At 39.1% G+C, this 24,737-nt stretch overlaps 1 long non-coding RNA gene across 1 annotated transcript; it reads right to left on the bottom strand.

Annotated features, from left to right (window-relative positions):
- Window positions 1-5,088: 5,088 nt before the first annotated feature.
- On the bottom strand, window positions 5,089-21,824 carry LOC121313209. The gene is made up of 3 exons (XR_005949950.1): window positions 21,406-21,824; window positions 19,441-19,536; window positions 5,089-5,413 (listed from the first exon to the last, which is right to left on the bottom strand). It is a non-coding gene; the product is annotated as an uncharacterized LOC121313209 (long non-coding RNA).
- Window positions 21,825-24,737: the final 2,913 nt, after the last annotated feature.

Here is a 24,737-nt window from a genome sequence, read left to right as displayed (position 1 = left end):
TATATTTACTTAAGCATCTTTACTGATTTGTTATGAAAATGCTTATATGGCGCCTGACCGCTCTGTTTTCGGTGCCTGGACACTAATGAAGCAATCTTTTACAAGTCAAATTAGTCTTTCTGCACCTTGCAACAAATATGTTTTACAAGTTCAGAGTACAGAGGAGGTTTATCTGTAGTTAAGTTTATTTTAGAGTACAATTAGCAACAAGATGTTTTGTTTTACTGTGGTAATTTATTGCTCTCCGGTAAAGGAAGAGAATCAAGATGGATGTGCCATGGTGCTGGCGTGTGTATCGGTGAGATTGGGATAAATCCTTTACAGTAGATCTGAAGTTAGCAGAGAGGGCTGATATTTTTGGTTTTCAACATTTTTATTGCTAGCTAACTATGTTGGGTCATTGGAACCTGCTAGATAAAGACTTTAACTCTGCACTGCAGTACTTCACACTGTTTAATAAGAAGGCTGGACTGGAATTCAGATGAGTGCTATTTGAACAAAAATAGAATCGTACTTTGAACACGTGCTGGAGTGGCACCACTAAGGGACAAATCTACATTTTTTTCATGGCCATATTTTGTTTTATATCAAAGTCTTTGTATTGAGATTTTTGTTTGAACTTCAAAGGTACATATTTGCATAACACACAACTCACACAAGTCTGAATTTAAATTGTTTAACTTGTTATTTCTGTTTGCATCTTTTGAAACAAACAGAACACCACTACTATATATCTGATATACGGTCTAACTTCACTATAACAAACCAAGCAGCAAAAAACTTTTCTTTCAATGGAACGTAGCCCTATTAGAACGATCACTTTTATAAACTCTACCCAGATAAAACGATCTTGGTAGTGACTGACATTGAACTTTCTACAGTGTGAATGTGTTATTCTCTCAGTGAAAATAAAGACCTTGGTAAGCTAATTCAAAAGATGAGGCTGACTCATTGATAACCTATTGTAGTGCGAATCATGTGTGATGTATGCAACCGTTGCCATCTTCACACAGACTACAACCATGGCAACAGGCATGAGGAGGTAACAAGATTGAAACAGTGTGCATCGAGAAAATCACAAAAATTATGAAACAATCTATGCTGGATATGTTTTTCCAAAAGTAAAGGCACATAATTACTGTAATCGGCATATAAGTGTACTTTTATTGATTTCTTTACTGTTTTCTTTTAAATATACAGTTTAAATTGTTCATCAGTGTTACACTTTCGTTTTTATCTTTCAATTTTTTAAAAATTTTACATATTAAAATAAGGATCAAGTTGGTAATAGTTTTTAATTGAAAAATCAAGGGAAAAAAAATCTCAGTATACACACTTTACATGATGCATAGAAGTTCTGGTTTCTGATTAAGTTTAATGTCCCTGGTATGTATGTTGAAGCAGAATCTGTGCAAGTCGAAGCCACATCCCAAGTTAGCTTGTAATTTGCAAACGTTTGGGCAAGTGCTGTGCTAACGGAAATAGGACCTACAGAAGGTATTGTAGCGATCTCGGTTCCCGCAGGCAGGCGCCTCACACAGGGCGAACCAGGGCCCTCTCGCACTAAAGCATAGCGTCGATACCACTGTAGAAAAGAGCCGGCTCCTTTGCAAGGAGCGTATATCGGGCTTATGTCTTTGTATGTGATTATGTCACCTACCAGCCCTGCTGCTGCCTTCCCCTGTGTATGTTACAGTATGAACATGACACCAGCACAAAACAAGCCATGTTTATTCGCCTTGAAATCATAAAAAGAAAAGAATTGACAGAACTGGCAGTGCAAGCCATCGGGAGATGCGTCAAAAATCATACTGGACATTGCCATCAATGTGTTCCACACGTTTACCAACTAAAGCATCACCATTTTTTGTGAAATATTTACGATAAAGATTGCCGGCGTTAGGCAGTGTTTTAGTTGATGGACAGTACTGTCACACAAAATCACCAACACATACCTCTCTGCAATAAACAGTGGCTGTCCAGCAAAGCACAGTGCTCTGACAAACTCATTACACCGTGTAACAAATATTATTATTTTTTTTGTTCCTGGGTAGTAAGTGTTATTTCCTAATTGCTTATGCCTCAAAAGTATAGAACATGGCTGTTATTCCCCACAAACTTTGCTTTTGTGACTAGGACAGTGATATTTCAAAATATCACTATTTCCAATGGGAAAACGGGCAAATGTGTATCTTTTCGTTCACATAAAGTCAGAAAAAAACAACATCTGAATCCAAATTAACATGTATTTATACTAAAGTAATACAAAAATGACTACAAAAGATTTAGAAGTGAGTAGTTTTTCGAGACTTACGATTATACTGTAAATCACTTTCACGAATCAACCCCCAAATGTAGTCTCCCATCATGTTCTCGTTATACTGTCCTTGGTAGCGACGTTCAAAGTCCAGTATATCCTGGTGGAAGCGCTCGCCTTGCTCCTCCGAGTACGCTCCCATGTTCTCTTTGAATTTATCAAGATGAGCATCAAGGATATGGACTTTGAGGGACATCCTACAGCCCATTGTGCCGTAGTTCTTCACCAGAGTCTCAACCAGCTCCACGTAGTTTTCGGCCTTGTGATTGCCCAGGAAGCCCCGAACCATTGCGACTAAGCTATTCCAAGCCGCTTTCTCTTTACTAGTGAGCTTCTTGGGGAATTCATTGCACTCCAGGATCTTCTTTATCTATGGTCTGACGAAGACACCGGCTTTGAACTTTGCCTCAGACAGCTTAGGGAAGAAGTCTTGAAGGTACTTGAAGGCTGCCGACTCCTTATCTAGAGCTCTGACAAATTGTTTCATAAGGCCCAATTTGATGTGCAGTGGTGGCATCAGCACTTTCCGGGGGTCCACCAGTGGCTCTCACTTGACGTTGTTCCTCCCCACAGAGAACTCGGTCCGCTGTGGCCAGTCCCGCCTGTGGTAGTGCGCCTTGGTGTCCCTGCTGTCCCAAAGGCAAAGATAGCAAGGAAACTTGGTAAAACCGCCTTGGAGACCCATCAGGAATGCTACCATTGCAGCCTCTTGATGCCATCTCAGAAAAATGCAGATATGTATCCACTTAGGCAGCTGGAACTAAACTGAACTGGTGGGCTTAAGGCCCCTGTATTTATACTACTATTTATATTACTGGAAAGTTGTAGAAAGTTCTAGAAGTTACTTCAAGTTTACTCAGCACTGAATCTATCTGAAATGTTCTGGAAAATAGGCAAATTTCAAAATATCACTGTCCTGGTCACAAAAGCAAAGTTTGTGGGGAATAATAGCCATTTTCTATACTTTTGAGGCATAAGCAATTAGGAAATAACACTTACTACCCAGGAACCAAAAAAAAAAAAAAATTATTACACGGTGTTATCTCAAAACTGTTTGGAATACACATTGCTGTTCCTTGTCTGAACGATTTATTTATTTAACCCAGCTGGTTATGCTACATTCCCGCTAGCCACTCACCATGTTGCCACAAGCGAAAAGTTTTCCTTTGTCGTTCAACTATTTTTCCCCGAAGTTCGTCACGGTGGCGAAGGCTTTGAAAAATATACTTGTGTAAGACTGCCAGCACATTCAATGTGTGCTGGTAGATGAGTCAATACAGACTGTTTTGTCAAATGAAAGCTCTTTGCTTAATCATGCAACATATGCATGCCACAAATGGGAGTACAGAGGCTGTAATAGAAACAATCAGCGGATGGCGCTGCTTGTAAAAAAAAATGCAGCAGTCACCCATGCACACAACTAAAATATGACCGTGATACTAGTCACAGGGAGGTGAAGCAGTCATGGTTTCAAACATACCCTCTGGTCCCGAAACTTTTTCACAGACTACAAGCCAGAAACACGCAGCTTCAAGGTCATAGTTTTTTTTTGTTTTGTGTTTTTTTTTTCCCCCGTTGTTTGCTATCTCTTTAAAATGGTTGAAATATTTTGGAAATAGTCAAAGTGGATTCGAAGGAGGAATAATTGAATAAAATAATAAAAACATTTATTATTTTAAAAATAAGGATTCGTCTCACTATGATTTAGAGTTTTAATGTCAAAATCGGTGCAGTATTTTACTGTCAGTAGTCAGGTGAAACAACACAGAAAAAAAAAAAAAAACACAGTAGTATTTAAACACAGTAGTGGCTGTACAATCCTACTAACATTATTAATCACATTAGTACAATCTTGCATAACTAGAGCTGTGGTTGGTCAGGGAGGCATTAATATAGCGTTCCAGGGTAAGAAGGGAGATAGACGACCAGAGCAAGATCTCATTCAGGTTTTATTGAAAAGGTCAGCACACCGCAACACAGCCTACAGCAGCGTGCAAGCTGCCCTTTATACCCCAAAACCCTGCGAAAACATGTAACATTTAGACATAACAAGACACATTATTGGACAACATTCACAACCTGTCACAAATCAGAACCAGGAACCAACACAGAATAAGCAGAGAGGTGGAGTTTGGTGAAGCTGAGCGATTGCTTTCGCTCAGCATTTAATAAACAGAGCAGAAAATAAAAGGTTGCAAGACAAACAAAACACAGGACATGGCACTTTTGCCAAAATAAAGAGACAAACAAAACGACCTGCGCAGACAAACACGGTGAGCTGATATTATTATTTACTATCACTATTATTACCTTTGTCGCCAATCCCGTTCTCCACTCACCGAACACACAACCCACAATGCTTTTATGCAGCTGTACCGAGACTCGATTGCTAATCAATCATTCAATTGGAGTCTCGTTACAGCTGCACGTGAATGAATAAGTGCAATTCCCCGTGCTTAAAAATTAGTACATTTTACCTGCACGTGAAGTGCTGTGCAATCCTCGTGCCTAAATACAAATATACATTTTAAACACTTGTGCGCATACCCCATATTACTTCCCGTGTACCAATGACTATACACCAACATTAACACACAACACGTAACATACAACACCGAAATACACAGGGGTGGGGCAACATTGCCACATATACCCCCCACCTTTGTGCGTAGCACACATGGCCTCAATGGCCACCTCTCCCCTTAAAATCCCAAAAGTCTCGCTCAAAGTCCCAGGCCAAGAACAGGGACTTTAAGGGGTTCATGGGCGGCAATATTGTCAGTAGCCAGGCTGCTACTGGCCATGCTGTCAGCAGACGTGCTGACAGGGGGAATGAATCTCTTCTCCCGCTCTACCACTGGCAGCGGAAATGCAACCAATGGTGCAGCTGTCAGCAGACGTGCTGACAGGTCCCAGACTGACTCCCTAAGCCGGGGCAATTCTAGCAGCTGAAAAACTGAATGGGTTGGTGATCTCCAGTCCTCCCCCAAGATCTCTGGCAGCGAAACTTCTGCGGGGGGGAGGTGGTCTCCTGACCTCTCCTCCTTTCTTCTTAGCCAGCACCTCCCTCTGGGGGGACTCCAGCCCCCAGAACTCCTGCAGCAAAGTTACTTGAAAGTCTTAGAGGGAACAGTTATGGTATAACCATAAAGATCTGCAACAGTGTATCAGGAGTGCACCAGGATCTAGTCTCATCTGTCAACAGGGGGGAATGTGCTAATGAAGTTCAGTGAAGTTCAATCTCGTCTCCGTGTCGTATACATTTGATGCACCAAACTAAAGAACATGCTGTCACAACCAACCAGAGTATTGAGAGCTGAAACAAGTATTTTAAGCAAACCAATTTGTTACAAAGGAATAAATCAACAATATTTCCAGGATTATTTTTATTTTTTGGCCATTATGCAAACTGAAAACACAGCGTAGCGTTCTGATTACAGTGACATTTTTCAAGGTAACAACATAACGGCCCGTTACGCTCAATTGCGCTGGTGAGAACACTGATGGTTGCACTAAACCGAAAGGACCTGTATAGAGAAAAGTACCATGAGTGTTTTGTTTCTTTATTCTGTCTTGTCTTCAGTATAACTGTTGTTTGTTATTAGATAACGGTTTGTTATTAGATGACGGCTAACACGATCCAGAGCTGTCACTTAAGGCCAGCACTAAAACTGGACAACACTGCACTATTGTACATAGATAACTTGTACTTCACCAGTGAGTAGTGCAGCACTCACTTTGGACTTGTGACCGTGTTTGTGTTTTGTGTGTATGTACTGGATTATTGTTATTTACAGGACTGCATCCCATAATTATCGACTGCACATTATGCATCTCTGTGTATTGCCAGCTCTCCTTTTGTTTACTGATTGGTCATCAGACCGTTTGGATTTACTAAATAAAATAGAAACCATTTCACCCGTACTTTGTTGTCTGTCTTTCTTTGGTGGATTACTGCACCTGTGCACTAATTACCAATTTCATGACCCTTGGCACTCCTGTAATATGTGTGCAGTTAGCCACAGAAATCTCTCTTTCTGTCATTGGAGCTATTGCAATTATTACATGACAAAGGCCGAAAGGTGAATGCAAAGAAACCACAATTAATGCATCCGAATGTCACCTTTTTGGATGTAAAATTTGGTGGTGACAGTCAGAGGCTTGATCAACACAAACTGGATATTTGTCTGTGTGAACAGGATGGCTTTGCAGGGGTGACTTCAGACCAGAAACACATTCCACAACAAGGACTGGCAGATGAAAACTGAGACACTATGGCGGTCAGTATATTTTTTAATAAACAAACAAACAAAACACACAACACTGAAAATAAAGGGCACGTTGGCCAAACAAACAGAGAGACAAAACAGAAAACGAACGTGGACGAACCCAATAAACAAGTACCGTGCTGGTTTTCAGCCAGCACGCTGTGGCAATTGCTATATTATTTTAAATTGACTCTTCTCTCTCTCACCCATTCTCCACTTCCAAACACACAACCCTGAGTGAGTAAAAACATGCTACTTTTATGCAGCTGTACCGAGACTCGATTGCTAATCAATCATTCAGTTGGAGTCTCGGTACAACTGCATGTGAATTAATGTACATACAACATAAAACACTAATAAACATAAAGACTTGGGACACTCCACCACATCCACCACCCCCCCCCCCCCCCCCCCCCCCTTGTGCGCAGCACACCTGGCCTCAATGGCCACCTCTCCCCTCAGTCCCAAAGTCCCAGTTTATATTCCTGGCCCAGGAAAAGGGGCAGCAACGGGCCAAAGGTGGCGGCCACTATGGGTGGTCCTCCTCCCACCCCAACAACTGTAGCAGCCAGGCCGACTGTACACAGGCTGGCTCCTCCGGCCAAGGCAATCCTGGCCACCACCTGACTATCTGTGGGGGTGGTCTCCTGACCTTCTCCCCCTTCTCTGTAGCCGGCAGCTCCCCTTGTGGGGCTCTGGCCACCAAATTCCCTGCAGCAAAATTGCTGCGGGGGGAGGTGGTCTCCTGACCAATCCTCCCTTCTTCATAGCTGGCAGCTCCCCTTGCTCACCATTTTAGTTATTGTTGGACTAGGCCCTACATCCTGTTATTTTACACACATCTCCCTCCTCCTAAGTTCTTTATTTAAGACTGTTGATCCTTTCGCAATGTTAGGCTCACTCAATGGACCTTGGCATTGCAGGATGGGAACATCACAGTCAATCACCCTCCATGCTCACCGGCAGCCTTCTATATTAAGGAGAACTACACACATACCCCCTCCCCGACCCTAATCTATCTCCTTTCCCTCCTTGCCAATTCATAACACGTCCAAAAAGTTTAAAAACACAATCTTACCAAATGGCAATTTGCCAACCCGTGCTCTCAGCTTAATCACATAATCATGTAACCCCTGTGTTGTTTGATCTGCACGTCATTTTATACACCTGGACCAATTAAGAATGAGCACTGCAGTTAGTATGGAAACCCAAAGCCATGTCGGGCGATTTAAAGGGGCAGTATAAAAATATCAACACTTTAAAAAACAAACTTAAGCCACATCTTAAAGTCAGTAAAATAAATTGATTATAAAAATCAAAAATTACACACCAAAAAGAAACATTACTTAACAGATTACATTTCACACCCATACACCCTTCCTTTACATACATCCTCCTCTTTATATATTGATGTGAAACCTCCATGGGCTATATTCAGAAATATTCCGGATTTTTCTTTTTCCTGTTCTCCCCATCCCTGGTGAGTTAACTGCAGTAGCCTGGTGCATGGAGAATCCACCCTCTTCGTCTTCGTCTCTTTATTATCCTTAATGGTTCACTGGGGGTCTGCACCACCTTGACGGAGCAGTTCACTGTCTGGATCTGAAACTCATCTTTCAATGGCAAACCTCTTCAATACTCTTCCCTATTACAGCACATTCTTTTTCTTATTGAATCTTTTTTTTTTGTCCTAGCTATATCGTAGCACAGGTTAAAACAAGCATTCACACCCCTCATAACAACACTGCGGTCATACTTCCTAAACAAGATGTCCAAGACGGGGAGCCATGGGCACCCACCATCAATTTTTATGTCTCAGTGGTCTAGAAAAACTTTGAGTCTGTGCTATTACTTCCGACAGACGTAGTAGCATCATTATCTATAAATTAATACAATTAAACTTGTCAGTCCACTAGTATCATGACCAATGTGATATCACTTTATGTTACACTATAACTCTTTATTCAATGTTTTTATTTAAAGATCATGACAACAGCTATGACATAAAGAGCACATTTCTTTTTTGTAGGTGTTAATATAATTGTTTGTGTTTTTTACGAAATGGGCCCATTGAGTTTAGCTAAACCAAATGCTTTGCTGGTCACTGTACGGTGGCCCACCAGATCATTTCTGTTTTCAAATCATTTCTGGTTATGTTTCTTGTTTGTTCTGCATTTGTATGCATTTTTTCCTAATTTGTATGTGTTTCTAATTGGAATAATATATATATATATATATATATATATATATATTAAATAATTGTGATATATATCTATATATAATAAATATATTTTCGAAGTACATCACAAAAAATTCTGTTTTTTACAGTAATTTGTATGTGTTGTTTTTTTTTACAGTAATTTGTATGTTTTCTTTAAAGTAATTTGTATGTGTTTTTTACAGTAATTTGTACGTGGTTTTTTTTACAGTAATTTGTTTGTGGTTTTTCTGGTTTGCATGTGTTTTTTTTCTGGTTTTTATGTGATATACACTTCACAACAGCTACACAACAAAAATCTAACAGCCTTGGTCCAGATTTTTTGACTAACAAACTGCCCTGTCTTACACATCCACACTCAGTTCCATGGTTGTTCTCTTATCCCTCCATGGGCTACCCTATAAAAACAATCATACATAGCAAGAGTTTTTCTATTTTACATTTTAGTAATTGTTCATAGAAAATGCATTGTTTATACAAGGCTTTCTTTTATCTGATAACAGCAGGAAGCAAAGGGAATTGAAGCAATCAGCTTGAGGGTGCAGTTTAGTAGTAAAGTAAACAAAATTCAGCTCATATCTGCGAATGTATTTTATTTTGTTTCATTAAAAGAGGCAGGAGGTTAAAAATAGACAAATTTTGGATTTCTGTTAGATGGGGTTGTTCAGTTTTTCCAGTACAGTGGAAAATGAATAATCATTCAAAGATGAATTATGAGACATGCTTGTTTTTCCATTGCAAAAGATGAAATGGAACATTGTATTTGTTACATGTTTTACTACGTTTTCAAGTTCATTGTACATACTGGACAGAATCAAAAGTAGTAGTACTGAAGCTTTGGATAACACAGTATAATTGTTGTACATTTTAAGTCCTTGGCTTCACATTAATTTAACCCACAATAAAAATTGAGCACCACTGTAGTTATGATCTTTAACAAAAAATGCACATTTTCTTTGCCGTAATATAAACTTTCTATTTTATATGACCTACTTTGTGATGAGCAAAAAGAAAAGTTTGTTAAACTACCCATAACACATAATGTATGTTACACATAGGGTTAAACAATAATGTATCACAAAGTCTGCTAAACAAAATCCAGCTTTGGAATACTGAAGAAAAGTTTTTTTTTCCTTGAGTCAAACAGGGTTTCCATGGAAACTAATTAAAGTGTTGTATGTAAACAGTAACATTCATCCCATAGGCCTCTGTTGGTTTGTTCTTCATTGCAGTCCCTCATTCATAATCTACTGGAGGCAGAACTATGAGGTAAATCAAAGGTTGAACATTTGTATTAAAAAAGATAGGACAGGATGCAACTTTTAAAGAATTTGTCAAAAACCACACAGCAGGCAGCAACCCCGAGGTAAGAATATAAACGGTTACAAACGAGAGGAGGCCATTCGGCCCATCTCGCTCGATGGGTTGTTAGTAGCATAATGATTCCCAGGGTGTCAGCTTCAATTACATTACTGGGGAGTTGGTTCCAGAATTCCACAATTCTTGTTGGAAAAAAGTACCTCCTATTTTCTGTTCTGAATGCCCCTATATCTAATCTCCATTTGTGATCCCTGGTCCTTGTTTCTTTTTTCATGTCAATAAAGTTCCCTGGGTGGACATTGTCAAGAAGTAGCGCATGTTATACTTCAACGTATATTTTTACACCTAATAGAAGTTACAACTGATCTTGTTACCCAAAAGAAAGACTGAGAGCTTGTCGATCAGTGTCTGCAGAAGTCAAAGGGTTACCATTTGGACCAGGTATTATAATCTTAGATATTACATCAGTAAATCTGCACATTTGTCCGACAGTCTGCATGTTTCAGTTATTGTGATGCCACTATTTTATTATTTTATTTATTATATTTAGAATAATACCCTTTCTAGGATCCTCCATTTAAAGATTTATTATGTTTTGCTTAACGTGACAGCTAGGTGGATTGAGTCCAAAATATACTGTAATTTTTTCCATTGTTTTTATAAAATAAGTCTGAGACTAGATCTTTCATGACTAATTTCCAATTCAGAATACTAAATGACCGAATACAACATTTTCAATTGTTTATCATCCCTTACTTTAATTGTCTTCTATCTAAGCCTTTACTTGAAGTGACCTCAGTGCCACGGTGTGGGCCATTAAATGTTATTGGATTCAAATTGTAAAACGAGCCCCTTTACAATGTATAAGTGGCAACATTTTTACTTTCCTATTGTACTGAGTGCTCCACTGATGTTGTGGCGGGAACCCAGTTTTCCTTTGCATATGTTTTATAGTCGGTGTGAATGGGTTGTCAAATTAAAGAATGTGGCAATTAATAAAAATATTCCTTGAGATTTAGAACATAATATTCACATACCTTTGAAAAGTGAATTTGGAAGTACTAAAAACTAGTTGCTGTATAAAAGACTTATCGAAATCCCAAGGGCGATTGTTTACGGCTGAATATATCTTTCCTACAATCTTTCTATACCAGCTGTGTCTGGTGTTTGTAAGCTCTCCAAACACTACTCTAGTGTTCTGCTATTTTATATCCTGAGGGCCAGGTGATTTTGTTTAAAGCTTCAGTATCAGCTCACCAGTATCCAGGCAACAGATTCCAAAACACTGGGTCCACACAAGCTATCCAGATGTAGGAAGAATGATTGCTGTGAAATGTGCTTTCTTTCGTCAGCCTCCCATTGTTTATAATAGCTTTACAGCTGTTGCACTGGGAGAGTGTGGCCATAGTGTGACCATGTTAAGGCTTATTTGTCTGAATAGCAATCCTCTTTGCTGGGGTGAGAATGAATGTGAATTATATCTTAATGCTCCCTCTAGTATGAATACTATATAGTTTAATGCTCTAGATGTTAGTCTTTCTTGAAGTGTATGTGTTGCCTTTTGATGCCTTCCATATTGATAATAAATTATGGCTGCACCTTTGATTGTGATGTCATGAAATATCAGAGGCTGCATGAGGGTGGGCTTGGTCTGGCTGTTCAATAGGCAAAGACCAGATAGTGCAGGAAGTGGTGGCTAAAGGGACTGAGAGCTACCACAATAATCCTAGTAAATGTAATCCCATAATGGATTACCATCGGTTCCTAAATCTCACATTTTCCTATGAACACAGATTGTTTTGAAATGTTTTATTTGGTATTTTTAATGGAAAAAAATTAAAAACCAGCACTTGCAGTCACATGAAGAACTATAATTGCAAAAAATGTCCATCTATCCTGGCAAGCATAGTTGAAATAAAAAATGTTCAAATCAGTCGTGAAAGTATACACAGTACATGGAGATGAAATGATTCCCCGATACCTCCTTCATTAAAATACACATAGAGATCACTAAAAATAATTCACAATCCATTGACTTCTGAGCCATAATAGCATGCTGACTTCTATGAAGATATGCAGCTGAGACTACTCATGCCCACACAGTGATGTGAGCAACAGCAGCACGGAGGACTCCTCAACAATGGCAATAACCTATGTGTCTCTTCACATCTATATCACACCTGTATCTGCATTTCTGAATCCTGACCAGTAGTTGTTGGACTGTAGCTATTAACTCCTACACACTAGTATTACAGACATCAAGCATTGGATGTCACAGAATTTCCCAATGTTGAATTCAGATAAAACAGGGTATGCTAGTGGGCTCACAAAACCAACTAAAAGAAAATGTGGGATTACATGAGCTCGACCCTTGCAGTCTCTAATGAAAACAATAAAGTTTGGGGGTCCTGATCTCTCATTTGAGACTCATATTAGGGAAGTTACTAAAGTATATTTTTACCATTTGAGAAATATAGCCAAACTTAGAACAATTATTTCTGTATGATGGCGAGAGACTAATGAATGCCTTTATTTAATTTAGAATTGTTTATTATAATTTACTTTATCCTGTTGACCCAAAACGTGTAGTATCCTGTTTGCAGCTTGTTCAGAATACCGCTGCTAGAATTCTGACTAAAACCAGGAAAAGTGAACAAATTACCCCTGTTTTGGCCTCTTTACACTGACTCCCTGTGCAGTATAGAATTTAAGATTTTGCTGTTAACTTACAAGGCCCTGAATGTATTAACACCTAGTTATTTGCAGGAGTTACTGACCCTGTATCTTCTAAATCCCACTCTGAGATCATAGGATTCGGGGCTGATCGTTATTTCTAGGGTCAACAAAAGTAACACGGGAGGGAGGGCTTTTTCTTGTAGAGCTCCTAAATTATGCAATGTTCTGCCTTTGTTTGTCAGGGAAGCTGGGACCGTTACAGTTTTCAAGTCAAGACTAAAAATGCACTGTTATAAAATGGCTTTCTTATCTTAACAGGTTTTAATGTAACTTTAAAATTGTTGCTTTTGCATATACTGTTATTTAAATGGTCTGACTGTGGCAGGTGTATGTGTGACATGCTACACGAATGTATGTATATTTGTTGTTTTTTTTCTGCTATGTACTGTACAGTGCTTTGTGATACTATTTATAAAAAGTGCTATATAAATGTAATAAATAAATACATAAAATAAATAAATGTGTTATTGCACTTGCAGGCAGATACAGTGGTGCAAAATGCTGGCTTTAAAATCTAAATTTATTTTCAATAGACAATGATTCATGAGAAAACCACACAGGATTTAAATGCCCAATGGTTTGCCCACCCCATCTGGTGTTTTGGCTCTTATTGACAATGTATGTATTTATTGAACTTTAAACAAGTAGTGCTATAAATCAGAAATAGATGGCACCTGTAATTTCAATTAAAAAAATGTTTGCTCTCCAGAATAAACTGCCTTTCACAATGCTTAAACAGTTAATCCTCACCCACAGACAGAGCTAGGGTTAGTGTTTTAAACTAAGATTAATGGGGCTCCACTGTAAACATTTGCAATTTACCCTGTTGTTGAGACAAGGTAATACAAATTGTCCACTTATGTGTGTCTTGTGACATTTGAATTGCTATCTAGCACCACTAATCAAAGCCTCTGTGTATTTCCAAGTGCTTTCTACATTCACAGAGTAGACTGGAACTGCAAATGGTGATGGAAAGGTGTCACTCTGTTTTATAGAAATTATTAACTTTTACATTACTATAAACAATGCAGTTTATGTTAATTAGGTTTATTGGGTGTCGTGTGCACTGAATAAATTATATACTGTAGGATGGTACCAGGCTGTGGAAATAAATGGCCTCTCGGTTACTATAAAATATTTTTCTGTAAATGTATTGCTAGAAACCTGACACAGTACTGTAGTCCTAAGGTTACAAAAGTACATTGAAAAAACTCTGTCCCACTTCAGGGCTCTGGGGCTATTGCTACAGCTGTTGCTCCTTGATTGAGTGACTATTTGTCAATTGGGCATCATTTAATTTGTCAATTAATCAATCGCCCCCATTTGATAGTAGCAGAATGATTTCTTTCAGATACTCCTGACATAGTCTCAGTACTGGGAACCTTTAAATACTGTAGAACAGCAGGGAGGGGGTTAAAGGCTCCCTGCAAAAACATGTGCAAATGCGCGGTTATTTAATTGTATTATTGGTTTGTTAATTACTGTCAGCTGGCGATATTGTAAATTACAGCCAGCTGCAGTTTAAAAAGGCAGCGGTCACACTGCTCATGACAGCTGAGTAGAAGGAAGCAGGAGGTGTACTCTACTACTAAGCCGTCACGGAAAGATACTGCGTGTTCCTTTTGTTCAGTATAAAGAAAACGGTGTGTCTTGTTTTCAGCCGGTAAACAGCTTAGCTGTCCAACTTATTTAGAGTAGGTTCCTGCTCGTGTTAAGTTAGTGCTCGTAAGAACTAGGTGTTTGTTTTCATTTTAGTTTTGTTTTTGTTATTAAAAATAGCACATCTGCCCAGTAACCATTTAATCTTGTCTGGGTCTGTATTTTAAAGGGCTATATGAACCCGAGCTGCAAGGCTTGTCAACAATTAGTGAATTACAAAGTGAATTAGTGCTAGTGGTGCAAATACAGCTTTTATTTGTGACAAAGGTGCAGTGTTGTCTGGTTTCGAGCTGGCCCCTGGCGACAGCTCCGGAACTGTGTTAACTGTCTGGTAACGTGCAAGACAAGACGAGACAATTACAAACAAACAAAAACACAACATTCACTGTTTTCAATAACAACACACTTTTACTGTCCTTCTGGCTTTAACTCACTACAAACCAGTGCGAAGGAACAGATTACCATTCTCCGTCCCCGTTATATGCTGTCACGCTTGACCCCTTGGTAAACGAATGCAGCTGCCTTTACAATCTGCAGCTGCTCCATTGTTTCCCTTCCAGGTCAATATGCTCTTGCAACAGTCTCGCCTTTTTCCAGGCTGACCAACTTCCTGACCCGGGGAACGAAATGTCAAGCCAGCCCGTCAAAAAAATCTGTCCTCGCTTAGTACCCTCACAGGTCGTGAGGGAGATTTACAACCAAGGTTCATTGTATTTCTGTCACAGGCACGTAGAAAGGGTTTTGCAGTACCCTGATAATGCTTAAACTAGCAAGCACTGTGCCATCGTTGATAGCCCCGCTGAGCTGGAGCCCACTAGTAATGGTTTGCATATAAATAAAAACTTGCAGAAATAAGTTGATATTTGGCTAACTGGCAGTAGTATATCATTCTTTACACAGAGGCATTTATACAATCATGATAAAGCAAGCACTATGCAAAACATTATGCTATTTTATTACATAGATAATAAAATCAGTTGTCACAATTTATGGCGATCCAGTTTACACAATGGATGTTCCATGGAACTGTCAGCAAGGGATGCTCAAGAGTCAAAAATGTTATTACTGTGGGGGACTGGTCACCATGCATCAGAGTGTTGGTGTACACACCTGGTATGTAGGCAGTATGGCAATAAGGGACTGTGATGGAAATATAATGAGTTCTGGTTAGAAATCTCTCTCCCGACCTGTGAGGGCACGAAGTAGTGAAAGGGAAAGTCTTTCGACGGGCTGGCCTGACAATTCATTTCCAGGGTCGGGAAGTCGGTCAGCCTGGAAGGCGGCGAGACTCCGTTGTAGGAACGTATTGACCTGGAAGGCAAACGAGGTAGCAGCTGCAAGTAATAAAGGCAGCTGCAATCCATTGCCAAGGGGTCATGCGTGATAGCATAAAGGGGCTGGAGAATCATTCATCTTTTCCTTCGTTTGGTTTAAAGATACAAGGAACTGGAAGGACCGGGAGATTCCCCTAGTAAAGACAGATAAATAAAAGAAAGAGTTTTGTTTGTTTTGTCTGTTTAGTAACTGTCTGTGTTTTTTGTGATCACTAGATGGCTAAACACGAATCCGGAGCTGCTGCCAAGGGCCAGCACAAAACCGGATCAACACTGCACTACAGTCACGCTTAATATTGTTATCACCATTTGTTCACCACTATAGCAGGTATTATATTGTACTGCACCACAAGCACTGAGAACACTCACTTTGGACTTTGTGATCATGTGTGTGTCTAATTGTGTGTGTTATTACTGTGCTTTATGGGACTGCAACCCTTTTTCACCACTGGCTGGTCATCAGACCATTGGATTATAAAAATAAAACAACCCATTTCACCCGTACTTTGTCTGTTTGTTCTTTGGATTGCTGCAACAGCACCGCACCTGCTACTAATTACCACTTTGCCACAGGGACACATTGAGCATGTTTGTAAAAAGAAGGAAGAAGCAAATAAAACAGGCAAACAAGAAAATAAGAAAACATCAGTTTGGCGCAGCAACAAAATAAATCTACATTCTGTACAGCAGGACCAGGATGAACAGAGTGACACCCAGTCTGAAGAGGAGATACCACTGCGTATCTTGCACATGGCAGGTGCATCAGATGGTTATTAGGTAACCCCATTGCTGGAGGAACAGACAATGCAAATGGAAGTGGATACTGGAGCAGCAGCATGACTGGTGTCAGACACTGTGTACAGGGAGAAACTTAATCATCTTGACCTACAGTCAACGGAAACTGTGCTGAAAACATATAAGGGAGAACCTGTACCAGTGAGGGGCACCACTGATGTTAGGGTAGAGCTTAGTGGACAGACTGCTAAATTGAGACTGCTTGCAGTAAAGGGCAATTATCCTGCTTTACTAGGTCAGTTGTGGCTTGAGAAGATCTGACTAAATTGTCAAGAGGTGCATATGATGAGAAAAGGAAAATTGGAGCTGGCCCCTGTATTGGAGAAACATGTTTCTGCTTTTGAAGGTGAATTGGAAATCATGAAAGGAATTTAAAGTTACTATTAATCCTGTCTTGTGTGCATAACAAAACCCACTTCCCCTTTTAATGACCTTTTTGCTGGTCTCACTGGAGGACAAAAGTTCAGCAAGATCGATCTGTGTTAGGCATGCTTACAGATGTATGTTGATGAGAAGTCACGGGTACTGCTGACTATTGTGACACACAAAGGACTCTATCACTATTGCTGTTTAATAACAGCCATGGACTAGATCTTGAATGGGCTACCAGGAATCCAGTGCTAATTGGATGATATCCTGGTAACCTCAGAAATCTAGATGCCACTTTACAAAGGCTGGATATGTGTGGCTTATGAGTCCGCAAAGCCCTCTGTCAAATACCTTGGGCATGTGATTGACTCCTTTGGTCTCCATAAGACTCCATCAAAGGTTAACCCTTTGTGGTCCATATAATTCTGCACCTGTCAGGCTCGTCAGATCCAATTGATTTTCAAACGTGCTGTTTGTTTTACACGCACTGTTTAAAAGTAATTTTATTCACAGTAAAACAGGTTTAAAATGCACTGCATATTAAGATGACACTCAGTACAGCATCTCCAGTCCTGCCCCACCACATGTTCACTGTATTTATCACATACCTCTCTTCTTAGTATGACTAGGGACTTGTGAATGATGCCTTTTTGATGATGTCAGACAGGTTCTGACATTGCAAAATTCCCATTCTGGTCCAATGTCAGACCTGCTCCGACATAGGACTCTAAAGGGTTAAGCTTATAATAGAGGCTCCGGCTCCTCAGAACGTGAGCCAATTAGAGTCTTTCCTGGGGCTACTTAATTACTATGGGCAATTTATTCCTCAGCTAGCTATAATTCTGAAACCTTTACATGTCCTGTCAGAACAAAACCTGGAAGTGGACACAAGATTGTGATATAGCGTTTAGCAAGGTTAAAGAATCACTACTAAATTCAGAGGTTTTAACAAATTTTGATCCTGTGTTACTTCTGCAATTGGCTTGTGATGCATCTCATTTTGGAGTTAAAGCAGTTATGTCTCTAATTATGTCTTCAAGAGAAGAGAAGCCAATTGCTTTTGAATCCCAGACATTAAGCAAGGCAGAAAGTAACCATGCCCAAATTTAACGTGAAGTACTGGGAATCATCTTTGGTTTTTGCAAATTTCACCAGTACTTGTTTGGAAGAACATTTATACTTCTGACATTTCATTGTCCTCTCATTTAAATTTTTGGACCACACACTAGCATCCCATCATTGGCTGCAAGTAGGATACAACGTTGGGCTTTGCTGTTATCTGCTCACACACATGATATCAAGTATCGGAGATCCACACTACATGGCAACACTGATGGTCTTTCCAGACTACCATTACCAGCCAGCCAGACATTCATCAGAGGAAAATTGACTATTTTGGACAACTAGAGAATGCACCTATAATTTCTACCCAATTAAGGAAGTGTACACAAGCGGATCCAGTCCTGTCCCAAGTTATGGACCTGGTGATACATGTGAAGTCTCCAGGGCTCTCCAGGGTCTCACCAGACTTAATGCCTTATGTCGCAAGGATGGAGCTATCAGTTCAGTCTAGATGTGGGGAATGAGAGTTATCATTCCGCCACCATTGTGACAACAAGTGTTCATATGAAGGACATTGCATGAAGTTTCTTTTGGTGGCCTGGCCTGGTCAATGCTACTGAGGAGAAAGCAAGGGTTTGCACCTCATGTCAGAGGGTGAGGAACATGCCTCAACTGGCTCCCCTGCATCCCTGGGATTGGCCTTAAAATCCTTGGCAGCGCATTTTGCAGGACCCTTTAAAGGAAACATGCTATTGATAGTTGTGGATGCTCATTCCAAATGGCCAGAAATCTCTGTGATGATATCTGCCATGACTGAGAATACTTTTCAGAAGTTATGAGAAATGTTCAGTAGTCTTGTTCTTCCAGAGCAACTAGTGAGTGATAAAATGCCTCAGTTTGTCTTTCATGAGTTTGGAACTTTTCTGCAAGTAAATGGCATACACCATATCAAGTCATCTCCTTACCATCCATCCAGCAACTGATTGGCAGAGAGATTTGTTCTGACAATGAAACAAGCTTTAAGATCAGCACAGGGACATTTGTCCATTCAAAAACACCTGAATAACTTCTTGTTGTCCTACAGGAATACACCTCATGCTACCGCCAAAGTGTCTCTAGCACTACTACCAATGGGACGCAAGCTGCATATGTGTTTTGATCTACTGAAACCACCCAAAGCAAAACAAGTTGTGCAATGTCACAACAAGCACAAGTAAACAGACGAGAACTACGGGGAAAGGTTAGAACTTTTCATACTGGACAGTTCAGTACTAGCTTGAAACTATGCTACTGGAGCTAAATACATCCCAGCTAGAGTAATTGCACAGACAGGACCTATTTCAAAACTGCAAACAATCTCACCTGGCAGAGACATGCTGATCAAGCAGCAGTACCTTAGGACACACCTCTTGTTCAAGGTTCTATGCTGCCTGGTTCTGCCACGGAAATGAGCTGCGCCTAAATCCAGAGAAAATTGTTCTTGTTTGTACAACGAATGGAAAAACCTGGTAATGATTTAAGCAAATTATCAAAACTACTCATAAATCAAAATAAATTGTACTCCTTTCTCGTGGACATTTTCCAGAGTTAGCTAGATATTCATTTGTCATCTTAGCAAACTTGTGTTTATTTTGGAGCCAACTGAGTATACAGGATTGCAGAATTACTGGAATAAGATACTAACTTTGTACACTAAGTTCTGCTGGTTAATTCACATAACTGTATAATCCAAAGTTGTTTTTACTTAGCTGTTGACTACAATGTACATAGCGGGCTACTGCTAGTAAATAACTTTGTAAACACTGGACATAAACTCCTATTACTCCCCACTGTCTTTGTGGATACAACATAAATATTCTATTTATACAACATACAATACAGAAAGAAAATGGGATGTAAGATTCTACTGATAACCAACAAAAAATTTGACTATTGTGCTCAGTGATGTAAGAACCAATTGGGTAAATAAGGAATAAAAAACCGTGCCCCAAACCTAACACTAAAAAAAAACCTTGCCCCAGACCTAATCCTCCATTAAGGTTATCTGATCACACTTTTTTTGAGTTTGTGTGTATATTTGTAGGAATGACATCAGTGACCAATACCATAAGGTTAAAGGTTATCAATTACAGGCAATAGAAACATAGCTGTTTACGGATGTCATATGTAACCTAAACCAAAGATTCCAGTTTCCAAGCTCTGCTGATGCATGATAATGATTTAACTCTTTAAATGACAACTAATATCAGGCCACCCTTCACTCAGGTGCTTGAGCGGATATGGAAAACAGGATCAATAATATAATTGATTCAACCTTTGTAACACCCCTGCTCAAAGTGAATTAAACTTTGTGCACCATTGTAGAGAAAAAAGGAAGTTGTCAAATGTTTTTTGATTCATAAACAATTTATATACAAGAAAGGTACACCTCCAATACAATCATATAAGCACAAGCTATAAACTAACTTTGGACAAGGCCTCAGTACAGCTCAGTGCATATGTTTGTATCAGAAAGCATGGATATCCATGGAGTCATTTCGAAACAGATGAAAAGACTAACAAAACTTTACAATGCTGGGTATTTATACCTTTGTAAATAATTGTTGACTCCACTACCATTTGTCTTACTTCTGTCCAATGACAGGGGTTTCCACTCTCTCACTGCACATTCCCTCTGTGGGGGAAAAGGGGGGGGGGGGGGGGGGGGGGGGGGGGGGGGGGGGATACCACTAGCAGTGCACATCCATCTTGTCTATCAGTTCCCCTCCCCCATCTCTGCTAATATTCTGCCTTTTGGCATTTAGCTCAGACAGCTATTGACAGAGTCATGTTAGGCTGTGCAAAACTGCACGTAGCTGGTTTTGCCAATGGGAAATGAAAGAACTTGAAACTTACACAATACTATATAGAAACTAAAAGCATATTAAAGCAGTTGAATTAGTAAGCACATTAAAACCACTATAAAAACACATTCACACATAATTTAAACACATAATAATGACTAAAACAACTTAAGTATAAAGACACTACACATAATGTAAAACTTATAATTAATAACTTAATACCTCATGCAGAAAGCCATCACTACACTATTTATAACATTACTGTATAAAGACGATTAAATGGGAGAACTAGTGATACAAATGATAAATAGGAAATCCACCCTGAAATTGCTATAAAAATAATAGTTAATCTTTGGTTTAGGTTACATAATGTTACATTTCTAAAATGTTTCAAATAAAAATTACATTTTTTTTTTTTACCCTCCAACTCCACATTAAAATATCCTGTGGTTAAACATACAATACCTTTTTTTAATTACAGTACCTGTACTTGTAACATATTGTCATCTTGTCTCATGGTGATTGAAGTTTGTTCTTTGGTCCTGAAGATTCTGCTGGAGAGATATGGCCTCAAGGACAATCTAGTTTAATCACTGATGAAAATGGGGATTTTGTGTGTAGTAAGTTCTATATAGAGCTGCCAACTGCAACAGAAATGTTTGTTTTGTAAATCATCCACCAAAAAGACCTTACAAAACAGTAGTATAGCTGCTTCTAGAATGTGGAAAAGCAAGCACCCATTGAATATGGGTCTAGCACCCACAACTGTTTAACATAAGGAATCCTGGACTGCTAAAATGCAATAATGTTTCTATCGATATCTGAATGGTCAGTCTCTCACATCCCCAGAGATAAGCTCTAAAATGTTAACTGGGTTAAAACTATCTGGCCAAGCTTACTGACTTAAAATTCTGTGGTTTACTTTGCAATGACCAGGTTAATCTTACTGATCCCTCACTCAGCTCTGTCCTTCAGCTCAGTATAGTAACAAAAGTATATTAAGTGTAATTAAGTGTGTTAATGTCTATCACCTGCTTTCAACTTCTGGTAACGCCCTAAATCCTTTAGAAGTGATGATTAGTTTTGGTTACTTAATTTCATATATAGTAATAGGTTTAGCTTTTACATAGATTTTACAGTTTTTACTCCATGTTATAAAGATATTGTCAGGAGCTAACTGTTTTGTATTTTGTTGTAAACTGCACGATATTTTGTACTACAGTAGGGCATCAGTCACTGTACAAAACACTGTACACTATGAGCCATCCAACTGTGTTAACAGTAAAAAGTGGACTATTGTTGCACTGTCTTCACAGAAAAGCATGTGTGCCACTTCTAAGCATATCAATGTGATAATAATTTACTGTTTTAAAAGTTTCAGAAACACAAAACGAACAAAGTATTTTGAATGATAATATAACAACATTCCTTTACTGTTTATTTGCTCAAAGACAACATATATTGGTTTCCAAAGTGAATAGTCTTTCTGCCAACTAAAACATTTAATGAACAGATAGATTATTTGTATAGAGAAGGCAAAGGCGAAAAAAATGAAAATAAATTACCTTTTAAAATCTTGTACCACACTGAACCAAAACATGGCACTGCTCACAGTGGGAGTCGAATGTATTGCTGATGTGGGGTTATTTTACAAGTTTAAATAACATTTACCACATTTTCTAAGGAGCACTTTGCTAGAAAGTTTCTTTAAGACACTATGAATTTTTAAGGTGTTAGATAAACAAATTTGGTTCTGAGTTTTTTTTTTTTACTAGTTCTGGTAATGTATTTATTGTGCCCTGTATGAAATGTTTTCTCAGTACTGAAAAGTGGATAATCATAAGTAAAAGAAATATTAGGATTACAGTTTACACAAGATTTGTTTTTTTCAGTGGTTCTCCAGTTAGACTAAGATGGTCATGGACTGTGTTTATTAAAGCAGATCTTGACCTCAGTTTACCTCCTTCATCCCATAAACTTAGTTCTCCTCTTTAACCCAAACGCCCCCATGTATGATGACATGGGCTCCTTACATATGAACACTTGATATAATTTCCTCTATCGGGAAAGCCTGGTAAATCACAGAGAAGTATGGTAAAGTATTATACTTATCTGGGTAAAAGAAGAAAGGCTCCTCAGTAACACAATAGCAAGGGGACTATCTGCAGGGTTAACATGAATTTTAACACATTTAATATATTGTAGGATAAATATTGTTTAATAGTGGAATGTGTAAATTATACAGATTTAGAAAAACAAAAAAGAGAGAAAATATGCTAAATGTTTTCAATCCCAGCATTGAAGAGCACACATTTGCTGCAATCAGAAAAATCCTTGGTTTTAAAGTTGCTTGTCTCCATCTGGTGGCTATATGTTTGTTTTAATACAGTTTACAGGGAAATATATTTAATATATGTGACCAGTTAGTCAGGGGCTAAAATTCCAGAAATACATGCACTACCCTGTGGGTGCCCATGGTAGGAGGGGCCAATCATTAGGTTGTTATTTTGGCATTATGTTCCATACTGGCAGTCCTAGTCCTTTGTATCAACTCAAATAAAGCCTGAGGAAAAAAACAAACATTTAGAATGTTCTGCTTTTAACACAGTAGGTTTCCCTGCCTATTTACTGTGGCTTGCGAAAGTATTGACCCCCCCTTGGCATTTTTCCTATTTTGTTGCCTTACAACCTGGAATTAAAATTGATTTTTATTTGGATCTCATGTAATGGACATACACAAAATAGTCCAAATTGGTGAAGTGAAATGAAAAAAATAACTTGTTTCAAAAAATTCAAAAAAATAAATAATGGAAAAGTGGTGCGTGCATATGTATTCACCCCCTTTGCTATTAAGCCTCTAAATAAGATCTGGTGCAACCAATTACCTTCAGAAATCACATAATTAGTTAAATAAAGTCCACCTGTGTGCAATCTAAGTGTCACATGATCTCTGTATATATACACCTGTTCTGAAAGGCCCCAGAGTCTGCAACACCACTAAGCAAGGGGCACCAGCAAGCAAGCGGCACCATGAAGACCAAGGAGCTCTCCAAACAGGTCAGGGACAAAGTTGTGGAGAAGTACAGATCAGGGTTGGGTTATAAAAAAATATCTGAAACTTTGAACATCCTATGGAGCACCATTAAAGCCATTATTAAAAAATGGAAAGAATATCACACCACAACAAACCTGACAAGAGAGAGCCGCCCACCAAAACTCACGGACCAGGCAAGGAGCGCATTAATCAGAGAGGCAACAAAGAGACCAAAGATAACCCTGAAGGAGCTGCAAAGCTCCACAACGGAGATTGGAGTATCTGTCCATAAAACCACTTTAAGCCGTACACTCCACAGAGCTGGGCTTTACGGAAGAGTGGCCAGAAAAAAGCCATTGCTTAAAAAAAAAAATAAGCAAACACGTTTGGTGTTCGCCAAAAGGCATGTGGGAGACTCCCCAAACATATGGAAGAAGGTACTCTGGTCAGATGAGACTAAAATTGAGCTTTTTGGCCATCAAGGAAAACGCTATGTCTGGCGCAAACCCAACACCTCTGATCACCCCGAGAACACCATCCCATGCTGTGGGGATGTTTTTCTTTGGCAGGGACTGTGAAACTGGTCAGAATTGAAGAAATGATGAATGGCACTAAATACAGGGAAATTCTTGAGGGAAACCTGTTTCACTCTTCCAGAGATTTGAGACTGGGACGGAGGTTCACCTTCCAGCAGGACAATGACCCTAACCATACTGCTAAAGCAACACTCGAGTGGTTTAAGGGGAAACATTTAAATGTCTTGGAATGGCCTAGTCAAAGCC

This window comes from Polyodon spathula, chromosome 3 (assembly GCF_017654505.1).
Source record: "Polyodon spathula isolate WHYD16114869_AA chromosome 3, ASM1765450v1, whole genome shotgun sequence".
In the NCBI taxonomy this organism is placed as follows: Eukaryota; Metazoa; Chordata; class Actinopteri; order Acipenseriformes; family Polyodontidae; genus Polyodon; species Polyodon spathula.
This window is presented reverse-complemented; position numbering and strand designations above follow the sequence as displayed.